The sequence below is a fragment of the Lissotriton helveticus genome, chromosome 10, assembly GCF_964261635.1.
Source record: "Lissotriton helveticus chromosome 10, aLisHel1.1, whole genome shotgun sequence".
Classification (NCBI taxonomy): domain Eukaryota; kingdom Metazoa; phylum Chordata; class Amphibia; order Caudata; family Salamandridae; genus Lissotriton; species Lissotriton helveticus.
This window is the reverse complement of record NC_136071.1, coordinates 854,469,225-854,489,717: the sequence shown is the minus strand read 5'-3', so window position 1 is coordinate 854,489,717 and position 20,493 is coordinate 854,469,225. Positions and strand designations below refer to the sequence as shown.

The 20,493-nt window shown below is 47.2% G+C and overlaps 1 protein-coding gene across 1 annotated transcript in view; it reads left to right on the top strand.

Moving 5' to 3' along the window:
• Positions 1 to 20,493, top strand: part of HOXA3 (homeobox A3) — a 154,347-nt gene that overhangs the window by 97,743 nt on the left and 36,111 nt on the right. The window lies entirely within an intron of this gene.

The window sequence follows — 20,493 nt, the reverse complement described above, 5'->3', positions numbered from 1 at the left end:
GGAGAGCTGGAAGCACGCCGAGATCAGCGCCCTCCTGAAGAAACCTACAGCGGACCCCACCGATCTCAAAAACTTCCGCCCCATCTCGCTCCTCCCTTTTCCTGCTAAAGTCATCGAGAAGATCGTCAACAGACAGCTGACCGCCTTCCTCGAGACGAACGGATCCCTCGACCCCTCGCAGTCCGACTTCAGAGCCAACCACAGCACCGAGACCGCCCTCATCGCAGGCACCGACGACATCCGGACCCTGCTCGACAAGGGGGAAACAGTGGCCCTCATCCTCCTGGACCTCTCCGCTGCGTTCGACATGGTCTGCCACCGCACCCTAGTCCAGCGCCTCAGCAACATCGGTATCCAAGAGAAGGCACTGGAGTGGATCATCTCGTTCCTCGCCGGAAGAACACAAAGAGTCCGCCTCCCTCCGTTTCGCTCCGAGGCCACCGAAGTCATCTGCGGCGTCCCGCAAGGATCTTCACTCAGCCCCACCCTCTTCAACATCTACATGAAACATCTCGCAGCCATCGCACGCCAGCACATCCTCAACATCATCTCTTACGCCGACGACACCCAGCTGATCCTCTCCCTCACCAGAGACCCCGACACCGCCAGAACCTGCCTACACGAAGGGATGAAAGACGTCGCCGAGTGGATGAAGGACAGCCGCCTGAAACTGAACTCGGACAAGATGGAAGTCCTCATCCTGGGATCTTCGCCCTCCGCCTGGGACGACTCCTGGTGGCCCCCAGCCCTGGGCACCGCACCCAAGCCAACCGACCACGCACGCAACCTGGGCTTCATCCTGGACCCCTCCCTCTCGATGACCAGACAAGTCAACGCCGTCTCCTCATCGTGCTTCAACACCCTGCGTATGCTTCGCAAGATCTTCCGCTGGATCCCGACCGAGACCAGGAAGACTGTCACCCAGGCACTCGTCACCAGCCGACTGGACTACGGAAACGCCCTCTACGCCGGAACCACAGCCAAGCTACAGAAAAGACTCCAGCGCATCCAGAACGCCTCCGCCCGACTCATCCTGGATGTCCCCCGACGCAGCCACATCTCCAGCCACCTGAGGAACCTGCACTGGCTCCCCGTCGACAAGAGGATCACGTTCCGGCTCCTCACCCACGCACACAAGTCTCTCCACGACCTGGGCCCCAAGTACCTCAACGACCGCCTGACCTTCTACACGCCCACCCGCCAGCTACGGTCCACCAGCCTCGCCCTCGCAGCCGTACCACGCATCCGAAGAGCCACCGCCGGAGGAAGATCCTTCTCTTACCTGGCTGCCAAGACTTGGAACTCCCTCCCCATCCACCTTCGGCTGCTCCAGGTTCATCTCGCCTTCAGGAAACAACTCAAGACCTGGCTGTTCGAGCAGTAGCATACCCCTCCCCCCAAGCGCCTTGAGACCCTCCCGGGTGAGTAGTGCGCTATACAAATGGCATGATTGATTGATTGATTAGAATGAGGTTGAGAGACCTTTGTCTGAGTTTTTGAACCAGAAATTGAAGAAGAAGGAGAGGTGGTAAAGCATAGGCAAATATTTCTTACCAATCTATTCATATGCTATTGCCTTTAGATAGAGGGCGTGGGAACCTGGAGGTGAATATTGGGCATTAGGTGTTTTGTGCAGTCGCAAAAAGGTCTATTTGTGGAAGTATGGAAGGCTGACTTGGGGGTGGAGTTCCCACTCATGGACTTGTTGCTGCATCCTACTGAGTAGGTCTGCAAAGTCGTTGTCCATCCCTCGAGATCTTCTGCTAAGAAATGGATTTTATGATGTATTGCCCAATGCCAAATGGGCTGAGAGAGGTATGATAACTGTAGAAAGTGTGTCCCCCTCTGCTTCTGTACATGGTACATAGCTGTGATATATTCTGCCCGGATTAGGACAACTTTGCCTGTAAAGTGAGATAGAAATACTTTAAACGCAAGGGGAAGAGCTGAAAGCTCTAGGTAGTTGATGTGGAGATTCTGGTGTTTGACGGCCCAGAGACCCTGAACTGTTAGACATTGTAAATGAGCACCCCACCCTGTGATGGATGCATCTGCCGCTCGCATGATCTGTGGAAGAGAGTCGATGAACAGCTGCCCTTTTAAAAGGTTTTGTGAGTTCCACCTCTGCAGAGAGCGATGAGTGTAGTTGTCTACCTACACTAGATTGTTGAGTTGACCCTGTGATTGAGTCCACTGTTGTGCTAAACATTCCTGTAGAGGATGCATGTTTAGTCTTGCATGGGTTTTTATGGCAATGCATGATGAGGTCATCCCTAGAAGACACATGAAAGTTTTGACTGTTAAGTATTAATTGTCTTGGAATTGTGGTAGCATTGTTTGCCAATTTTGAATCTTTGCTGGATTTGTATAGGCTAGACCAGGGATACTCATAGTACGGCCCGCTGGCCGCCAGCGGCCCGGCAAGCCTTCCTTGGCGGCCCGCGGACCTTTCCGACATCCTACCTGTGTTAAAAAAAAATTTTTAAGACTGTCCGCAAACACTGCGGTTGCAGCAGCGCTCTATGGGGGCCGGGCGATTCCAGCGAAGGTCAGAGTGATGCAGGGGCGCTAGGAAGAGGCGAAATACAACAAAGCCTCATTAACAAGTAAGTGGTCTGTTAAAGACCTGTGAAGTACTCGGGTGCGGCCGGCGAGCTGCCTCAGCCCCGGCTGACACACACGCACGCCAGGTGAGGTGACAGAGGAGGGAGACAAAGTGAAAGGGAGGGGGGGAGGAAGGGAGACAGAGTTACTAGTGAATGTGGGTCTGCAAAACTGCCCAGCAGCGCTGGCCGTGTTTGTGAGAAGTTTATTTAAAGCACATTATTGCTCAATGTGATTAGGGGTCAAAAAGTAGTTTGTTGTGTCAGTGCTTAAGTGATTTATTTTATTCTCTGCCATATGACTGTTGAGGAACAGCCATGTCTGGCACTGAGTGAGGAAATACTCTTGGTGCATGTGTCAGCTTGCCTGACAGGTGACCAGGCGTGCTGAATGAATGAAAGAACACTAGGGGCTAGATGTAGGTAATTCTATTTTGCCACTTCTTAAATACCGAATTTTACAGATTCGGTATTTAAGAAGTGGTAAAATAGAGGGGGGGGGTAGGTATTTCAGAATCGGTAAATACAGAATCGTAATGCCCATTGATTCTTATGGGCCTTGAAGCCCATAGGAATCAATGGGCAATACCGTATCGGTATTTACCGATTCGGTAAATACCGATTCCAGCAAGGGTGCAGGGGGTGTCACTTTGACACCCTCTAGCACCCCCAATACAGGCATGTGTGCCATGTGGCACACAGACATGCCCTAAGGGCATGTCTGTCTGTCACATGGCATAGGTGTGCATGCACACATGTGCATGCACACCTGGATTCGGTATTTTACCACCCAATTGGATTGGGTGGTAAAATACCGAATCTGTAAGGCCTTTGCGACTCAGATGAGTCCCACCTACATCTGGCCGTTACCGAATCGGTAAAAATACAGATTCTGTATTTTACCGATTCGGTAAATTTACCGATTCGGTAAAGTAGGCCCTCTACATCACAAATACCCATTTACCGGTCGGTAAATGACCTCCTACATCTGGCCCCTAGTCTTTCTAGATTCCAGTTGCTTCTAACCTCTGCTGTGCCAATGATTACAGCAAGGCAATTAGCATTTAGAGCCAATGCGATGCATGCCACCAGCATTACTATTAAGTGTCATACTTTTCTTACTGTTAGAGGCTGTGACATGTAGTAAAGAAGAAACAACCATAGTCACTCGGTTTAAGGGTAAACCCTTTTCCATAATTAAGTTGAGAGTTGCATCCAGAAAATTCGGTATTTGCTAGGAATGCAGATGTGACTTTTTGACCGTGGTATTAAAACGAAGATTGAGTAGCAAAGTTTTTGAGCCAGTAAATGGCATTTTTGAGCTGTGCTCTCCTACACCAGCCATCTAATTATGGACTTATGATATACACGAGCACTTTCACAATGTAAATGTGCCACAACCACTGCCAATATTCCGCAACGCAAGACTAAATTGGGAATATGTTTGCTTGCCACACAAAAGAAGATAAAACTGAGAAATGAATTTAAATCAGTGGTGGTCGTGAAGTCCCTCTCCTATCTCCTTCAATACAGGATCACTTCCTGAAGGGCTATCATTTAGAAGTGTACTGTTTTTACATAAAAGTTTACTAGACAGAAGTCTAAATGGAGACAGAGAGGGAGGGAGACAGAGAGGGAGGGAGACAGAGCGGGAGGGAGACGGAGGGAGACAGACGGAGGTAGGGAGGGCGAGACAGAGGGAGGGAGGGGGCGGCAGAGGGAGGGAAATAGAGGGAGGGAGATAGGGGAGGGAGACAGAGAGGGAGACAGACAGAGGGAAGGAGACAGGGGAGGAGACAGAGGGAAGGAAACAGAGGGAGGGAGACAGAAGGGGAGGGAGAGAGAGGGGGAGGGAAACAGGGAGAGGGAGACAGAGGGAGCGGGAGACAGAGGGAGAGGGAGACAGAGAGAGGGAGACAGGGGGAGGGAGACAGAGGGAGGGAGACAGAGAGAAGGAGACAGGGAAGGAGATAGAGGGAAGGAGATAGAGGGAGGGAGACAGCGGGAAGGAAACAAAGGGTGGGAAACAGAGCGAGGGAAACAGAGGGAGACAGAGGGGGAGGGAGACAGAGGGGGGGGGGAGACAGAGGGGGATGGAGACAGAGGGAGGGAGACAGAGAGAGGGAAGGAGACAGAGAGAGGGAGACAGGGAGGGAGACAGAGGAAGGTTGAAAGAGGGAGACAGAGAGAGGGAGGGAGACAGAGAGAGAGGGAGGGAGACAGAGGGAGGAAAGGAGAAAGAGGGAGGGAGGGAGACAGAGGGTGGGAGGGAGACAGGGAGGGAGGGAGACAGTCAGAGTGAGGGTGACAGAGGGTGTGAGAGAGAGGGGGAGAGAGAGAGAGAGGGAGTGAGACAGGGAGAGAGAGACAGTCAGAGTGAGGGTGACTGCGGGTGAGAGAGGGGTGTGTGTGTGTGTGTGTGTGTGTGTGTGTGTGCGCGCGTGCCGGGTCAGGTGGCTCAGTGGACAAAGGTGTCCGCTGCAGAGACCTGTGTTCAACCTCATGGTCACAGTTTTTATTTTGCTCTAGAACTGCCCCCCCCCTCCCCCACTGACCCCGCCCCCACCAGTCCGGTCTTCACAAGCCACACTGTAATTTTGCCCCCGAGAGAAAGTTTGTGAGTACCTATGGGCTAGACCTATGTGAGTGTTGAGCATAGCTCCCAGATATCGTTGCAGCTATGAAGGTTAATGATCGGATTTTTTAACATTGATAGTGAATCCCAGCTGATCTAGAAGATTGATGGTCATTTGAGTGTATTTGTGACACAGTAGGTGTGTATTAGCTTTGATAGGCCAATTGTCCAGATATGGGAAGACATGAATGTTTTGCCTTCTTAAATGTGCTGGTACCACTGCTAAGCATTTGGTGAAAACCCTGGGTGCAGTAGTGACTCTGAATGGAAGCACTTTAATTGATATTTGCCTGCTATGGCAAATTTGAGATATTTGTGATGTGCTGGGTGAATAGGGATGTTAAAGTATGCGTCTGTTAAGCCTAGTGCTGACATATAGTCTCCTTGCTGTAGAAGTGGAAGCACTTTTGAAGTGTGACCTTATGGAAGTGCTCTGATAGTATGTAGTGGTTTTAAGGCCTGAGATCTAAAATAGGCTGTAGAGATACATCCTTTTTGGGAATTAGAAAGTACATGGAGTAAATCCTTGATGTTGTATTGAGACTGGCTCTATAGCCCCTTTGAGTAATAGAGCTTACACTGCTTTTCTGAGCAGTAGTCGATATTCCAGAGAGATTCTGTGTGTGCGAGGTGAAATATTGGGAGGATTGCTTAGGAGTTCCAGGCAATAACCATGTTGGATAAGGTCCAACATCCACCCGACAAGTGCAGGTTGATCTGGCGGAGTAATGAATGAGCCACTGCTTGTTGGTGGATGGGGAGGTACGAGTTGATGTACTTTTACCCCGTTCTTGGGAATAGATTTAGCAACTTTGGTATCTTTTTTTCTTTTTTTCTAAGGCCTCATCCACTAGTGGGCTGAAGAGATGCTTCTTAGGAAAAGGGACATTTAATGAAGTCTGCTACTCTGGCTTAAAACCAGAGATGCATATCCAGACATGCCTCCTTAGGAGGATACAAGTATTAATACCGCTGGCAGCTGTATGAGAGCAGTGTCCAGGGCACATCTGATGGAAGAGTTGGAAATTAATTACCCTTCCTGCACCAACTCTTGTCCCTTTTTCTTATGCTCTTCTGGGAGATATTGGAGTATCTCCACCATTTGAACCCAGTGTGCTCTATCATACCTGGCTAATATGCCCTGTGTATTTGCAATACAACAACGATTGGCAGATTGTGCTGAGACGTGTTTGCCTGATTCATCTTTGAGCTTTAACTCTGTCTGGAGGGGGTGCGGCTGAGGTAGTTTGTGAATTTGCCCTTTGATACAACTAAGTAGTCTGCTGGAAGGTGCCTTCTAATTAAAACTGGGTAAGATGGTGCACGTATATATTTTGTATCCACCCTAGCAGTAATGATGCCTGCTTTTCCAGTGTTAAAAGGTACAATGCGCCCTACCTTCTGTATGGCGCATCATAACCGTTTTAACGTTGGTAGCGACTGAAATGCTTTATGTGTGGCCCCTATTGTCTTGAATAAAAAATCTTGCACCATAGATTCTTTATGTAAAGTGACCCCATGATATTGTGCTGCCCTGGCTATCATCTCCTGATATGAGGAAGAATCATCAGCGACTGAGGGTTTAGCAGGATATAGGTCTGGGTCTGTGTCCCCTGGAGGGTCTATATCGTAATCCTGCCAGGGGTCTGGTGGTGCTCCATAATTATTATCATTCCACACATCTGCCTCTGGGTCGGTATGTGGAGAACCCTGTGGTGTGATGTTTAAAGGATTGTGTGGCAAATGAGGTATCGAAGGTACAGGTGATGGAGATGCAGGATGAGGTGGAGTAAAAAGAGGAACAGGGTGCAAGGGACTGGCAGCTATACCTTTTTTCTTACTTTTTAAAGGTATTGTAGTATGAATATCCTGTTGGGAAAATGTTTCTTAGCAGAAGGTTTTGAGGCAGATTCTGTGACAATGCGGCCGCGTAGTCTCTGGGTGTATATGGATCCTTTTCTGTTTGAGATCAAGTTTTTCTTGCATTGTTTTAAAATCGGTTCTGGGAGTGTTGCAGGAATATATTTTTGTTTTGGTGCTGAAGGTTTTGTTGCTGAACTTTGTTTCACGTTCGGAACTGGTGCGGTGGAAGCTAAAAGAGGTTAAGATACTCTTTTATTGTTTGATTAGTTAAAATCATTGCAATATGCATGTAAAAACATGAATCAAACATTTTGCGCTGCATTGCTGCACCACCCCCTTTTGTACCGCTTTGTTCGCCATAAGTGTGGCAGGGTATGCTCAGACGTGAGTCCCTTGCTCACTTTGCCACTGGATTCAAGCAAGCCGGGCTGAAGACGGCTGAAATGCCAGAAACCGGTCCTCTGAAACTTGTTTCCGGTCCAGGGAAGGCATGGTTTGGCAGTTCGGGCTGGCCTGTTCCCATGAGGCACAGGGTCAGACTGATTTGCATATGGCCATGTCTGAATTGGAGTGGCAGAGTGGGCTAAAGAACGGTGATATATTAAACCCAGATCTGTTGACTGGGTGTGAGTGTTTGATTGGTTCAGATGCTCCGTCCATCACCCCCCCCCCCCCTTTTGTACCGCATTGCTGCATTCATCGCAATCAATGAAAAAATGTAACGGTTATTTGTTGAGATTTACATTTTAATAGAAAATGCATCCTTCTATAAAAAGAGGTATGCATCATTTAAAAACAGGTGTAAAGAGGCGCTAAAGTGCATAGGTGTGCATAGTCCATGCTAAATCAAGAGATTAACTTGCTGTTAAAACTAGTGCGCTTCGTTATGCGTAGGATAGCACTTGAGGTGTGTAGAGTCTACCCCAAGGTGTACTGCAAGCTGCAAATGGGAGGCAGACATAGGTAAACCAATCCCGGAGTCAGCATGGCCACAATTAATGCGGCGGGCCAGGAAAGGCACGCGCAACGCCAGGTTCCAATTGGTCCAATTTTTTACGCTACATAGGGCCTATCTGGCCCCGGTAAAAAATTTGCGGTATTTTGGGGGATCCAGATCACCATGCCCGAGATGTAACGCCGATGGGGCCGATTTTAAACATATGTTTTGGACTTGTATGGAGCTGGGGTCCTACTGGGAGGAGGTCATGGCATGCCTGGCTCGGGTTACAGGATGGGAGATAGATGCAGAGATGGGGACCTGCCTGTTGCTCTGATTCCCGCATACCCCCCGCACTAAAGTTACTAGCAAGTTTTATGATTTGGGGCTGATAATGGCGAAGAGAGAACTCACCATGCATTGGAAGTCGAGAACTGGACCCAGTTATCTGAGGTGGAGGGCAAGTTTCTTACATTGGGTGGGTACTGAGGGAACACTTCACATGCAGTTAGCTAGGCGTACTGCTAATGATAAGGCGTTGGAGATAGCGAGGATGTGGGGTGCGCTGGTGGTGGAGCTCCAGGTTTCAGACAGAGAGGATGAGGGGGAGGAAGAGATTGCGGAGTCAGATCTGGGGGAGTGGACGAGGGGGGCTGACCCATGAGGGACAATAGGAGGGGTGGCAGGTCTCATTGGTTGAGGGAGGAGGACAGTAGTTCCCATTCCAGGTGTGCGGTGCTAGTGGATTCCTGCGAAGATGTAGGGAGGTAATGCTTGACTATCGGAACACCCAAACGGTTCTCCTTTATGCTATGATGTGGCATCCTTAGATATAGGATGGGTTGGGTGATGTTGGAGGGACTGACTGGGCCAAGGCACACTGACGGGGGGTGGGGGTAGGAGGGAGGGGGATAGGAATGTTGGGTTAGAAGTTTCTTTGTACAGCTTTGAATAACATGTTTTATTTTATTTATTTTATTTATTTATGCATTTTTATATAGCGCAGACTGTACCCGAAGGCGTCAGAGCGCTTCACATTAGGAACAGAAATGAAACATAATGAGAAACATTACAAAAGAACAGATTGCAAAAACATACGTTACTTACATAAGGTAATAGTGACAATTGTGAGCAAACAAAATACATGAGGTAGTAAAAACTATGAGCAACCCAAAATACATGAGGTAGTAAAGGTAATAGTGACAATCGTGAGCAAACAAAATACTTGAGTAAAAATTGTGAGCAACCAAAATACATGAGGTAGTCAAAAGTGCACAAGAGGAAATGAAAGTGACAAGTGTGCAGTTATAAGAGAAAACAGAGTATCATTAGAGGTATAGTCCTGCAATAAGTGCTAGACACTCAGGCTCAGGAACAAGCGTTACCTGGGCAAGGTGGCACTTGTGCAAGTATCAAAGGTAAAGACATTTGAGAGGTAGCAGCCGTGTGTTGCAAGGGCAGAGTGGTGTGTGCATGTTACAAAAGGGCACCGAACACCAGTACATGGAAAATACTGCAAAAAGGCAGACCCTCCAATCACAGGCATACACTGGGAAGGCACTTCCATGGTCATGGAAAGTAGAAATTATCAGTAGTGGGAAGTCTTCCTCACAAATAGCAAGAGGACATGAATTACTTTTGGAGGTGTCTCTGGAGGAGGAGAACTTTGAGGTCCCTTTTGAAGGCCTGGGAGGAGGCGGTGGTCCGGAGCTGAGGCGGGAAAGAGTTCCAGATTCTCACTGCGTTGCCAGAAAAGGATTGGGCCATTGTTCTTTCCTTCTTGAAAGTGGGAGGTTCAAGCAGTAGATTCTCCGCATTGCGTGAAGGTCTAGAGCCTCCAGAGAGTTTCAGTCTATTCGCCAGGTAGCGGGGAGATGAGGAGTGCAAGGCTTTGTGGGTAATGCAGGCAGTCTTGTAGATAGCTCTAGCCTCGAAGGGAAGCCAGCGGAGGGTAGATAACATCGGTGTGATGTGATCGCTTCTTTTGGCCCCATAAATGAAACGAGCTGCTGAATGTAAGACAGACTTAAGTGGGGACAGGTGAGATTTGGGGAGGCCAGTCAGAAGAGAATTGCAGTAGTCTAGTCTAGAGAGGACCAGCGCTTGCAACAGGGTTATAAGGTCCTGCTCCGGGAAGAAGCGACGGATTCCCCAAAGAAGGCGCAGTTGGTAGCGAGCAGATTTTGCAATAGAATTGATGTGGGGAGTTAGATTGAGTTTTTTGTCTAGAATGACACCAAGGGATTTTGCACTGTCGACAATGAGGGGTTTATTGTTTAGTAGATTCATCTGATCCACCCATGATTGAACCGGGGGAGGAGAGAGTGAGGAGGAGAAGAGGAGGAATTCAGTTTTGGAGGGATTCAGAATCAATTGATGAGTTGACATCCAGTTTTGAATGGAGTCAAGAGTAGATCTTAGGATGGAGAGATCATGAGTGGAGGCAACCTTGAGGTAGAGTTGAGTGTCGTCTGCATAGAGATGATAGTGAATCCCAGATTTGCTTAGGAGGTTCCCCAGTGGTTCTAAGTAGAGATTGAACAATGTTGGTGCTAGTATCGAGCCTTGGGGAACACCTTGACCCACCGCCACAGGAGAAGAGAGACTGTTCGCTATTTTGATCATTTGAGATCTGTCAGAGAGGAAGGATGCAAACCACTTAAGCACAGTGCCCTCCATGCCCATTCTCTGTTGAAGAATATTGAGGAGGGTGTTGTGATTAACAGTGTCGAAGGCTGCGGAAAGGTCAAGGAGAATTAGCAGACATGTGTACGAGCTAACAGGCCATCTGCGAAATGGCCGAGCAAAAGTGAAGGAGATAAGGGTTGTTGGTTATTGAAAACAATAAAAAATTATTTAAAAAAAAAAAGTGTACTGCAAGCCTTTGCAGAGTGAATTCGATGTTATGACACTGATAATTGCAAAATTACCAGGTCAAGAGACTGAAGCTACTGCATAGACAGCTTCAATTGTGTACCGTTGATGCGTTCACCTGTAGCTGTTTGAACATTTAGATGCAGCAGGAACTGTGTTTTTTGGATGGCCGATATGCAAGATGGAGGAAGATCATCAAACTCGTGTTTAGGGCCGTGTTCTCTGGGTTTAGTGATGCCCTGCCTGCAGGACCGGACTCCCAGTTTGTTCCACTTGGGTCTCAGTTTTGAAGAGCGCACGTCCATCAGTGCTGTGCAGATATATACAAAGTGCTCCAGGGATTTCACTGATTCCCTGCAGCCGCTGCACTCAAGCGCATCTGATGGGTGCCGCCAGGGATCTAGGTGTTTTAGGAAGTGCCACTCACTCAGTCTAAGTGCCAAAAATCTCTGCTTTAGGCACAGGGAGCATGTGCAAACAAGATAAAGTGATGAGGAGACTGACTGATAGAAGTTAATTACTGCCCATGCATGCTTGCGTTTGGCTAGGATTGCCTTATCTTGTCGAAGCACTGTTGGATTCGCATTTTAATACTTGTTTTAAACACTTTTTTACTTGGATTGGGATTCCGCAGTTCGCTTGCTGACAATTGCAACATGCAGTCGCTAAGGTACCGACTGTGTGACCCACCTAACTTCCTGGAGCTGACTCTAGGGAGTCGGCTCTGGCCTGTCCAAGCTTGTGACACAAGTTGAGAAAAGCACCTGCACTTTACATTTCATAATTAAGGAGACCAAGCTCTAATCGGATCTGGGTTGCAGATGATGTTTTTGGCAGCTGAAGCACTTTTTTGTAGATTTTGGTCACATGTTGATTTAGTGTGGTGCTGGGCTTGCCCAAAGAGATTTGGAAGCTATACGACAAGGTGGGGCCTATTTTGGCTCGCATTACCTCCAACTTTGGAGCTCGATTGGGGCCTGACAGTTTTTTAGACAGTTTGGAAAGACTGAATTTAAGGTGCTGTTGCTGTTACAGCAATTTCACTGTGGTGCTTGACAAGGGAACCCCTAGCATTGATGGGGACTCCCAGGTATTTGTAAATTTTTTCTACTAAGATTTGAAGGTTATTGTATGACCAGCCGCCGCCTCTCCAACTTTTCCCGCCAAATATGACCACTTGACTTTTCTTTAGATTGACCTCCAAATTATTTGTGATAGTGTAGCTGTGTAATGTATTTAGCAGTCGTTGCAACCCAACTCTCGTGAGACTAAAATGAGCCAGGTCATCAGCATATAGGAGATTGCTGACCTAACCCCCACTAATTCTAGGAGTAATCTAGTTCTACTAAGAGGTCGGCTAAAAATAGGTTGAAAAGCAGGGGAATTAGCACACATCCCTGCTTTACTCCCCTAGACATCTGAATTTTTTCGGATAAGTGAGAATCGTCACCAAGCTTGACTTGACTCCAGGTGTTGGTTTGTAGCTGGATGGTTCACTCCAGCATTTTGGCCAATATTCCCCATTTTGTTATTGTGGCCCAGAGAGCTTCCCTTGGCACACAGGCAAAGGCTGCTTTGATGTCCACAAAGCAGCAAAAAAGCACCAAAAAGGTGTTATTTCAGCTTGGGACAGAGCCGGAAGGCTTTGTGTGCACTTTCAGTGATGAGCCGAAGGGTGGGGCAGCCAAATCTCGGTGCCTACCATGGCCAGATGACAGTGGTGTCCCAGAAGCTTTTTGTTTTAAGGGAACCAAAGGTTTTGTTTGTGGTGGTGGGCTTTGGGCAGCTTGACCAGGTGGTAGATCCTGTGACCCCAGATCGATCTTGAGGTCAGAGTCGGAATGTTCAACTGAAAAGGCCCCTTATTTTTCAGATGCTGAAGCTTCAAGAGCTTCCTCTTCGTGTTCAATATCTTGTTGTCCGAAGATATCAGGCAAGTGTTCAATGCTCGGCCTCTGCATTTTCTGCATCAAGCCTGTTGGTCCTGCAAGGTCTTCTTGATCAAAACGTCCACAATCTTCTTCCTTGTGCTCGGGGGACAAGCACAGGTTGCAGACTTTGTGCAAGTCAGTAACGGGTACTTGGAATAGCACCGGCAGCAGAATTGAAAAGGAGTTCTTTCCATCAGCAGATAAGCATGGATGGAGTTGGTAATTAGTATAAAGTTGCCCAAATGGGCTAGACCTAAAGGCCACATTTGGAGTTGTCTGACCCCTTAATGGAAAGTCTTCCGAATTTTGACACGCGAGGGATGGAAAACGCGTTTGAAGCAGTGCTTATGAGGGTAGACTGGAAAGGAGGAGCCACTTTACCTCGTGATTCGAAAGATTTATACGAAGAAAAACAACTTGCAAACATCCAGACCCAACACTAGATGGCAGGAGTATGGACCCAACACTAGATAGCAGGAGTATGCAAAGCATGTGAATCTACTGAACTACATGCCGAGAATAGATGCTTACAAGGAAGTAACATAATCATTTTACTTAATTTCACAAAATGTTTGGAATTTCTCAAACATTTCTGAGGAATTTTATTGCAAATTAACAGAAACCCTGAAAACGTGCTCTTAAAGTTTAATAAAGTTACCTCCTTAAAAATGCAGACAATAATATCATGAGGATGGCTAAAGGCCTTTTCAGTAAGAAGACTTATCTTCATGGCACCTTATTAGAAAGTGTTAACACACAATTGCACGTTCTCGATTCTAAAACTTGGACTGTGATTATTAACGTGCAGACACCTAAAAATATTTTCGAGATGTGTTAAATCCATGGGTAAATCGCCACCAAAAGTGTTTTATTTTAGCATGTGCATCTTTTCAGAACAACCTTAACAGTCTGTATGATATTTTCACCTCAGTGTCAATGAACAGCTCGTGTAGATAAGTATAAATAACTCAAGAAAATAAGGCTGCTCAAAAAAGAATACATTGTTTCTACTGCTTCCGAAATGTATTGCTTTATCCCCTTTTTAGGTCTCGCCTGAGCCAATGCGCTTGTGCATTGCTCCGGTGAGATTATAGTAAGTGAAAAAGAAAAGTCTACCAAAATGGCTGCGGATCGCATACAGTTCATGTGATCTATGCGCGTGCACAGAGCCAGCCACATAACACACCACCATTTGTCTGTGCCTCGGCAACAGACTTCAAAGGCTGCCGCTCCCCCGCCCCCCCACGTGCACATCACGCACCACCATTTGTCTGTGCCTCGACATCAGACTTCAAAGGCTGCTGCTCCCTCGCCCATGCATCAGACTTCAAAGGAATGCGCTCCCGCTCCCCCCGCCACAGCAATGCCGAGAGCTTGTTTCTGGACGAAAGTGAAAGGCTACCGTGCTTGTTTACAGTAGCCTTGCTCCTCAAATGCTGTTGCTGTGTTGCCATCTCTCTAGGGACACTCAGCTTGAAAACACTCGACTTGCTAGCTGCAATTGTACATCCGCTACGCTTTGCCTCTAGACACGTTGATCCCTCGCAGACTGTGCTGACTCTGCCCCTCCTGATTCTAAAACTGACCAACGCAGTGACTACGCAGTCTCTTCTCTCTGCCTTATGATGTCTGCCCTGCCACCATTTACTTTGGACCCTCACCCCCACTCACTGTCACTCACCCTCACCCACCCTCACTCACCCTCACACCCTCACCCCCTCACTCCCCTCACAACCCTCTCACCCTCACTCACCATCACCCCCCACACCAATCACTCCCCTCACTCCCCTCACCCTCACAACCCTTTCACCCTCACTGACCCTCACACCCCCATACCCTCGCACACCCCCTCACCCTCACACACCCTCACCCCCATCACCCTCACCCTCCCTCACCCCCTCACCCTCACACACCCTCACACAACCTCACTCACCCTCACCCAACCTCACACACCCTCACAACCTCAGACCCCTCACCCTCACAACCCTCTCACCCCCCCCACACACACCCTCACACACCACATCGCTCAGGAACCCCACCACATCACTCAGGGACACCACCACATCACTCAGGGACACCACCACATCACTCAGGGACACAACACATCATTCAGGAACACCACCACATCACTCGGGAACACCACCACATCACTCGAGGACACCACCAAATCACTCAAGGGCACCACCACATCACTCAGGGACACCACCACATCACTCAGGGACACCACCACATCACTCAGGAACACCACCACATCACTTCGGGGACACCACCACATCACTCGGGGATGCCAGGACATCACTCAAGGACATCACCACATCACTCTGGGACACCACCACATCACTCTGGGACACCACCACATCACTCTGGGACACCACCACATCACTCAGGAACACCACCACATCACTCTGGGACACCACTACATCACTCAGTGGCACCACCGCATCACTCAGTAGCACCACCACATCACTCAGGGGCACCACTCAGGGGCACCACCACATCACTCAGGGACACCACCACATCACTCAGGAACACCACCACATCACTCAGGAACACCACCACATCACTCAGGGACACCACCACATCACTCAGGGGCACCACCACATCACTCAGGGACACCACCACATCACTAAGGGACACCACCACATCACTCAAGAACACCACCACATCACTCTGGGACACCACTACATCACTCAGGGACCCCACCACATCACTCAGGGACACCACCACATCACTCAGGGACACCACCACATCACACAGGAACACCACCACATTACTCAGGGACACCACCACATCACTCGGGGATACCACCACATCACTCAGGGACACCACCACATCACGTGGGGACACCACCACATCACTCGGGGACACCACCACATAACTCTGGGACACCACCACATCACTCTGGGACACCACCACATTACTCTGGGACACCACCACATCACTCTAATACACCACCACATCACTCTAATACCCCACCACATCACTCAGCCCAATCACATCATCACTCAGCACCACAACAGCACTGTCCTTGCTTGCTACCAACAAGCATTGCCATAGCCAATAGGACTTGCATTAGGAAAGTGTAAGCTGTTGGCTTTGTGAATAACAATGCTATTAATATATATATTTTCAAAGCCAACACATTAAAAAAATGTGTCATTCACAATACCAATAGCTCACACTTTCCTAATGCGAGAGCTATTGCATTGCAAATGCTTGTTTCACTAGACAATCACATTGTTCTACCCTTCTGCTTTGTATGTTTCTAAAAATGGGCAACATATTTATTACGCCGGCGTAATCTCGTAATTTCCAGCCTTCTCTGTTGTGACTGTAATTCAAACGTCCATGAAATTACGCCATCATGCCACGTAGTAATGTACTATAATATAATTGAGTGCCGCTTGCGTAAAAATCTCATTGCAGGTGCACTGGAACCATGCGAACAAACAGAACGGGAGGGACTTGTGGTTTTTTTTTTGGGGGGGGGGGCTATTTTTCAGTGTATAGTGACTCCTCACTTCCTGATTTGACGAGAGGATTAATTTCACACATCGCATAAAATGCCAATTCACGTTGCACTTAATTTTTTCAAAATGTCGGGAAATTATGCAAAAGGAAATTATGCACATTTTGCACACCACTGTGTATGTATTCAGTTTAACAACAAAATGGTTGCCATGAAGAGAACATTCTCGGGCACCAGTTTAAAAGTTGCTTAGTGAATAGGAGGCTATGACCTTTCCCACAGGAGTGCACTGTATTTAAGCAGGAAGGAATTCCTCGTGCACTTTTGTGTTTCCAGCAGTGATGCAGATAGGGGGCAAATGGGCCCAATTGCAATCAAGGAAAACGAGCCCCCATACTCTGGTTTGGTAGAATAAAAAATAAGCCACTAATTGGGGTGAAGTGAGCACCTCTCTCTGGCCGCACCTGCTGCTCTATTGATCGCTACTCCCTTGAGGTCCAATAGAAATTAGCCTCGACAAAGCAGTGTCTTTCGCAGCAGGCTCCTGGCCTGCTCTGCAAGTTGCAAGGCACATTTCCAGAACGCAAGAACTTAATTCATCCACACAAATTCAGCCATGTTTTAAGGAAACAAAATAGGTGCTGGGGGCGCCGACGGATGCCCGCGTCCACGAGTAATCACAGGGCGAATGTGCGAGTTCAGATCTCTTCCACAAGGGCCGCTGTTGCCCTGGAAGTGACCGGCCGAGGCTCGCCCAGTGCAGGTTTTTGTTTCGATAAATATTGAGCCGATCTGGAGTCACCCAGAGTGCCACAATTCATCTCAGGTGTCAGCGGAGGCGTCCCTCTCTGCGGCTCGCCTGGCCGAGGGCTGATATCAGGGAGGCAGCTCGGAGTGAGTGAGCCCTCCAGCGACAATAAATAAAACCCCGTCACCTTTCCCTGCTCCCTGGCGGAACCCCTGGAAATATTTAAATAAAATAAAAAAAAGCGGACAGGGCTCGAAATCGAACCATGCATGCTTGCAACACCGGGGCCAGCGGTGGGCGTTGCTGCTTTTCCGCCACTATTGCATATTTTTCGTCCTGTGCAGTTTCAGTGATTTAGCCTCCATCTTTAATATCTGTCCGCCATCTTGTCAGGCAGGAAATAATAATAGCGCCATGGTACACAAAATTAAGTATCGATTTGGAATTTAAACATTTCTTTTGCTGGTATTAACGTTGAGGGGGTGGACAACACCTGTGATGGTTCATAGGGCAGTGCGACGTTCAATAAACTCTCTTCCAATTAAAAAAAACACGTCTCCGAGCCACCAGAATGACAAACAAGGAGCAGTGTGTTTTGTGTTATCGCAGAAGAACAGTCACATCAAGGGTGCTTTTAAGAGCTGTGGTAGGTGCAGAGCTGTGTCCTTGCCACAGAACAGAATGACAACTTGTTTGTTTGCTAATATGTAGACGTGGCCTGCTGAATGTTCAATTGTTGTGTTGCTGACGCGAAGTGACGCAACAGTGCAACCTACTAAGGGGTCTTGCAAATTATGTGATTGCTACAAATTGTAATGACGCATTACAAACAAACACAACTTTCCTGAATAACGTACGTGCTATTTACTTTTTGCTACGACCAGGTTTCTGATTTATTGGTAACATTTTGGCTGCTGAATCTTTTTTCATTCAGATCGTTAACATAAGCCACGTTTCCTTTTATTTTTCATTTCATTTCAAGGTTGTTATTTTGAATAATGCTCTCAAAATATGTCTGGACAGGTAAACATAATGCACAGAATGTGTTACTTGTATTGTATTCAATCTATGTGACCCAATAAAGGCTTAATTGTACCAGAGGAGTTTTATGTCAGTTCCAAAGTGTTAAATGTTTGTTAAACCCTGCCCCATTTATATTCGTCTGTCTGTCTGACTGCCTGTCTGTCTGCCTGTTTGTCACTCTATCTATCTATCTATCTATCTATCTATCTATCTATCTATCTATCTATCTATCTATCTATCTATCTATCTATCTATCTATCTATCTATCTATCTATCTATCTATCTATCTATCTATCTGCCTGTCTGACTATCTATCTATATATCTATCTATCTATCTATCTATCTATCTATCTATCTATCTATCTATCTATCTGTCTGTCTGTCTGTCTGTCTGTCTGTCTGTCTGTCTGTCTGTCTGTCTGTCAATCGAACAGTGTATCCCAGTCGGTCTGTGTGCCCGTCCACATGGTTAATAGGATTTGTGTAATGCTACTAGTACTTATCTTCAATCCAAGTACCCTAGTAAAGGCTTAGTCGTACCGAAGTTGTTTACCAGCAGTTCCCATTGTGCAAAATAGTTGTATTTCTGTCTGTCTGTCTATCAATCAATCAATCAATCAATCAATCAATCTATTTATCTATCTATCTATCTATCTATCTATCTATCTATCTATCTATCTATCTATCTATCTATCTGTCTATCTGTCTGTCTGTCTGTCTGTCTGTCTGTCTGTCTGTCTGTCTGTCTGTCTGTCTGTCTGCCTGCCTGCCTGTCTAGCCATCAAATATTTACTTTTTTCTAGTTTTATATAGTGCCATCTAGACAAAGGGTATCAGAGCGCTTTGCATGTTATGTGGTTACGTTTACAAGCGGTACATGAGGAGATTCATAAGAGTCAAAGTTAGAGAGCAGCTCCGCATTAAGTGGTTAAAAAGTCACAAACGTAGAATACAAGGATGCATTGGGGAATGCCATGGTGAAGGGCTTTGTGGGTGATAAAGGCTGCCTTGAAGATGCATCTTCCTTCGATGGGAAGCCAGTTCAGACTCTTGAGGGCAGGAGAGATGTGATCAAATCTTTTAATTCCGTTGAGGAGTCTGGGAGCTGCGTTGAGAACTGCTTTCATGGGCGCAAGGCGACATTTCGGAGTTCCTGTAAAGAGGGCATTGCTGTAGTCAAGTGTTGAGATGATCTTAAGATCGTCTGGGGGAATAAACAGTTTTATTTACTTGAGCTGTCTGAGTGTACTGAGCACTCTTTGGCGGAGTTGTTAATATGGTCCTTCATCGACATGTTTTTGTCCAGGGTGAGGCCTAAGGACTTAACAGAGTTATCTATCTAATGTTATGGGAAACTATTGTGCTTCCAAAATACCGACTGTGCAAAAATATAAAGCCTCAAAGGGCCTCTCAGATGGGTAGGCCCGCACTTGCTAGTTATTTATTTACTTGTTGCATTGTTTTTTACAGGGGTGCTTTGCACTGTGAAGGTAGTGCTCTGTGCATTCCTTGTTTGAGCCTTGTTTAACTGTGGCAGCGCTTGCTGGCATCTGCTTCACAGATTTGCTGATAATTGTGAAAGGGGTCCTTCCCTAAACCTCTCCAACCAGTGCCTGGAAGGAGCCAGTTCAACATTGGAAAGTTGGTGGTCTTAAGTAATAACATTCTGTAGATGAAACTGTCATCGTCTTTGATGTCATTAGCTCACTTGTCCGTCTGCGCTATACCTTGGCACTCTTCTTGTCGTGTGCACGTGCTTTATTCTTTCCATGTATTATGCAAGTGCTTAGGCCTCATAGCACGTGAGACCCCACAATGGTGTGTTTCTGGTCTGGAAGCAAAGCAGAGGGTATCTTTTCGGAGGGCGCCTGGCCTTGCAGCTCCTTTCTCACCTATTACTCATTAATTCCAGTTGCATTGTCCATGTGGGCTCTTGTCCCAGGGCCATCTGGCTTAAAGGACTTCTATGTCTCTTGGACTTAAAAGTAGTAGGGATCGAAGGGAAGGATACACACTGGATCCCCATACAGCAGGTATGGATGTGCAGCGTGAAAAAAAAATCACTATATCAGATTTTTTTTTTAAACCTCTGTATTCGACTAGGCCCTGCCCCAAATCTCATTCTGTTACACACTGGTGCACAAGCGTTCAAACCCAACATGACTTTGCAATGCACGAGCCTTTAGTCTTCCAAACGGTTTTTGTGGAATTCACACTTGATGAGAGAACACCTTGATCCTAAAATAATAAAATGATATATGGCAGTAACAGGTAAGTGCCTTCCAATGCCAGACAAGATCTTTAAATCAATCACAACCGCTTAAAAATCATGTTCAAACTTTTAAGAATAATTCTAACTACACCAGGCCCTTAAATTGATTATTAAGGGCCAGCTTGGACAGTTTTAAAA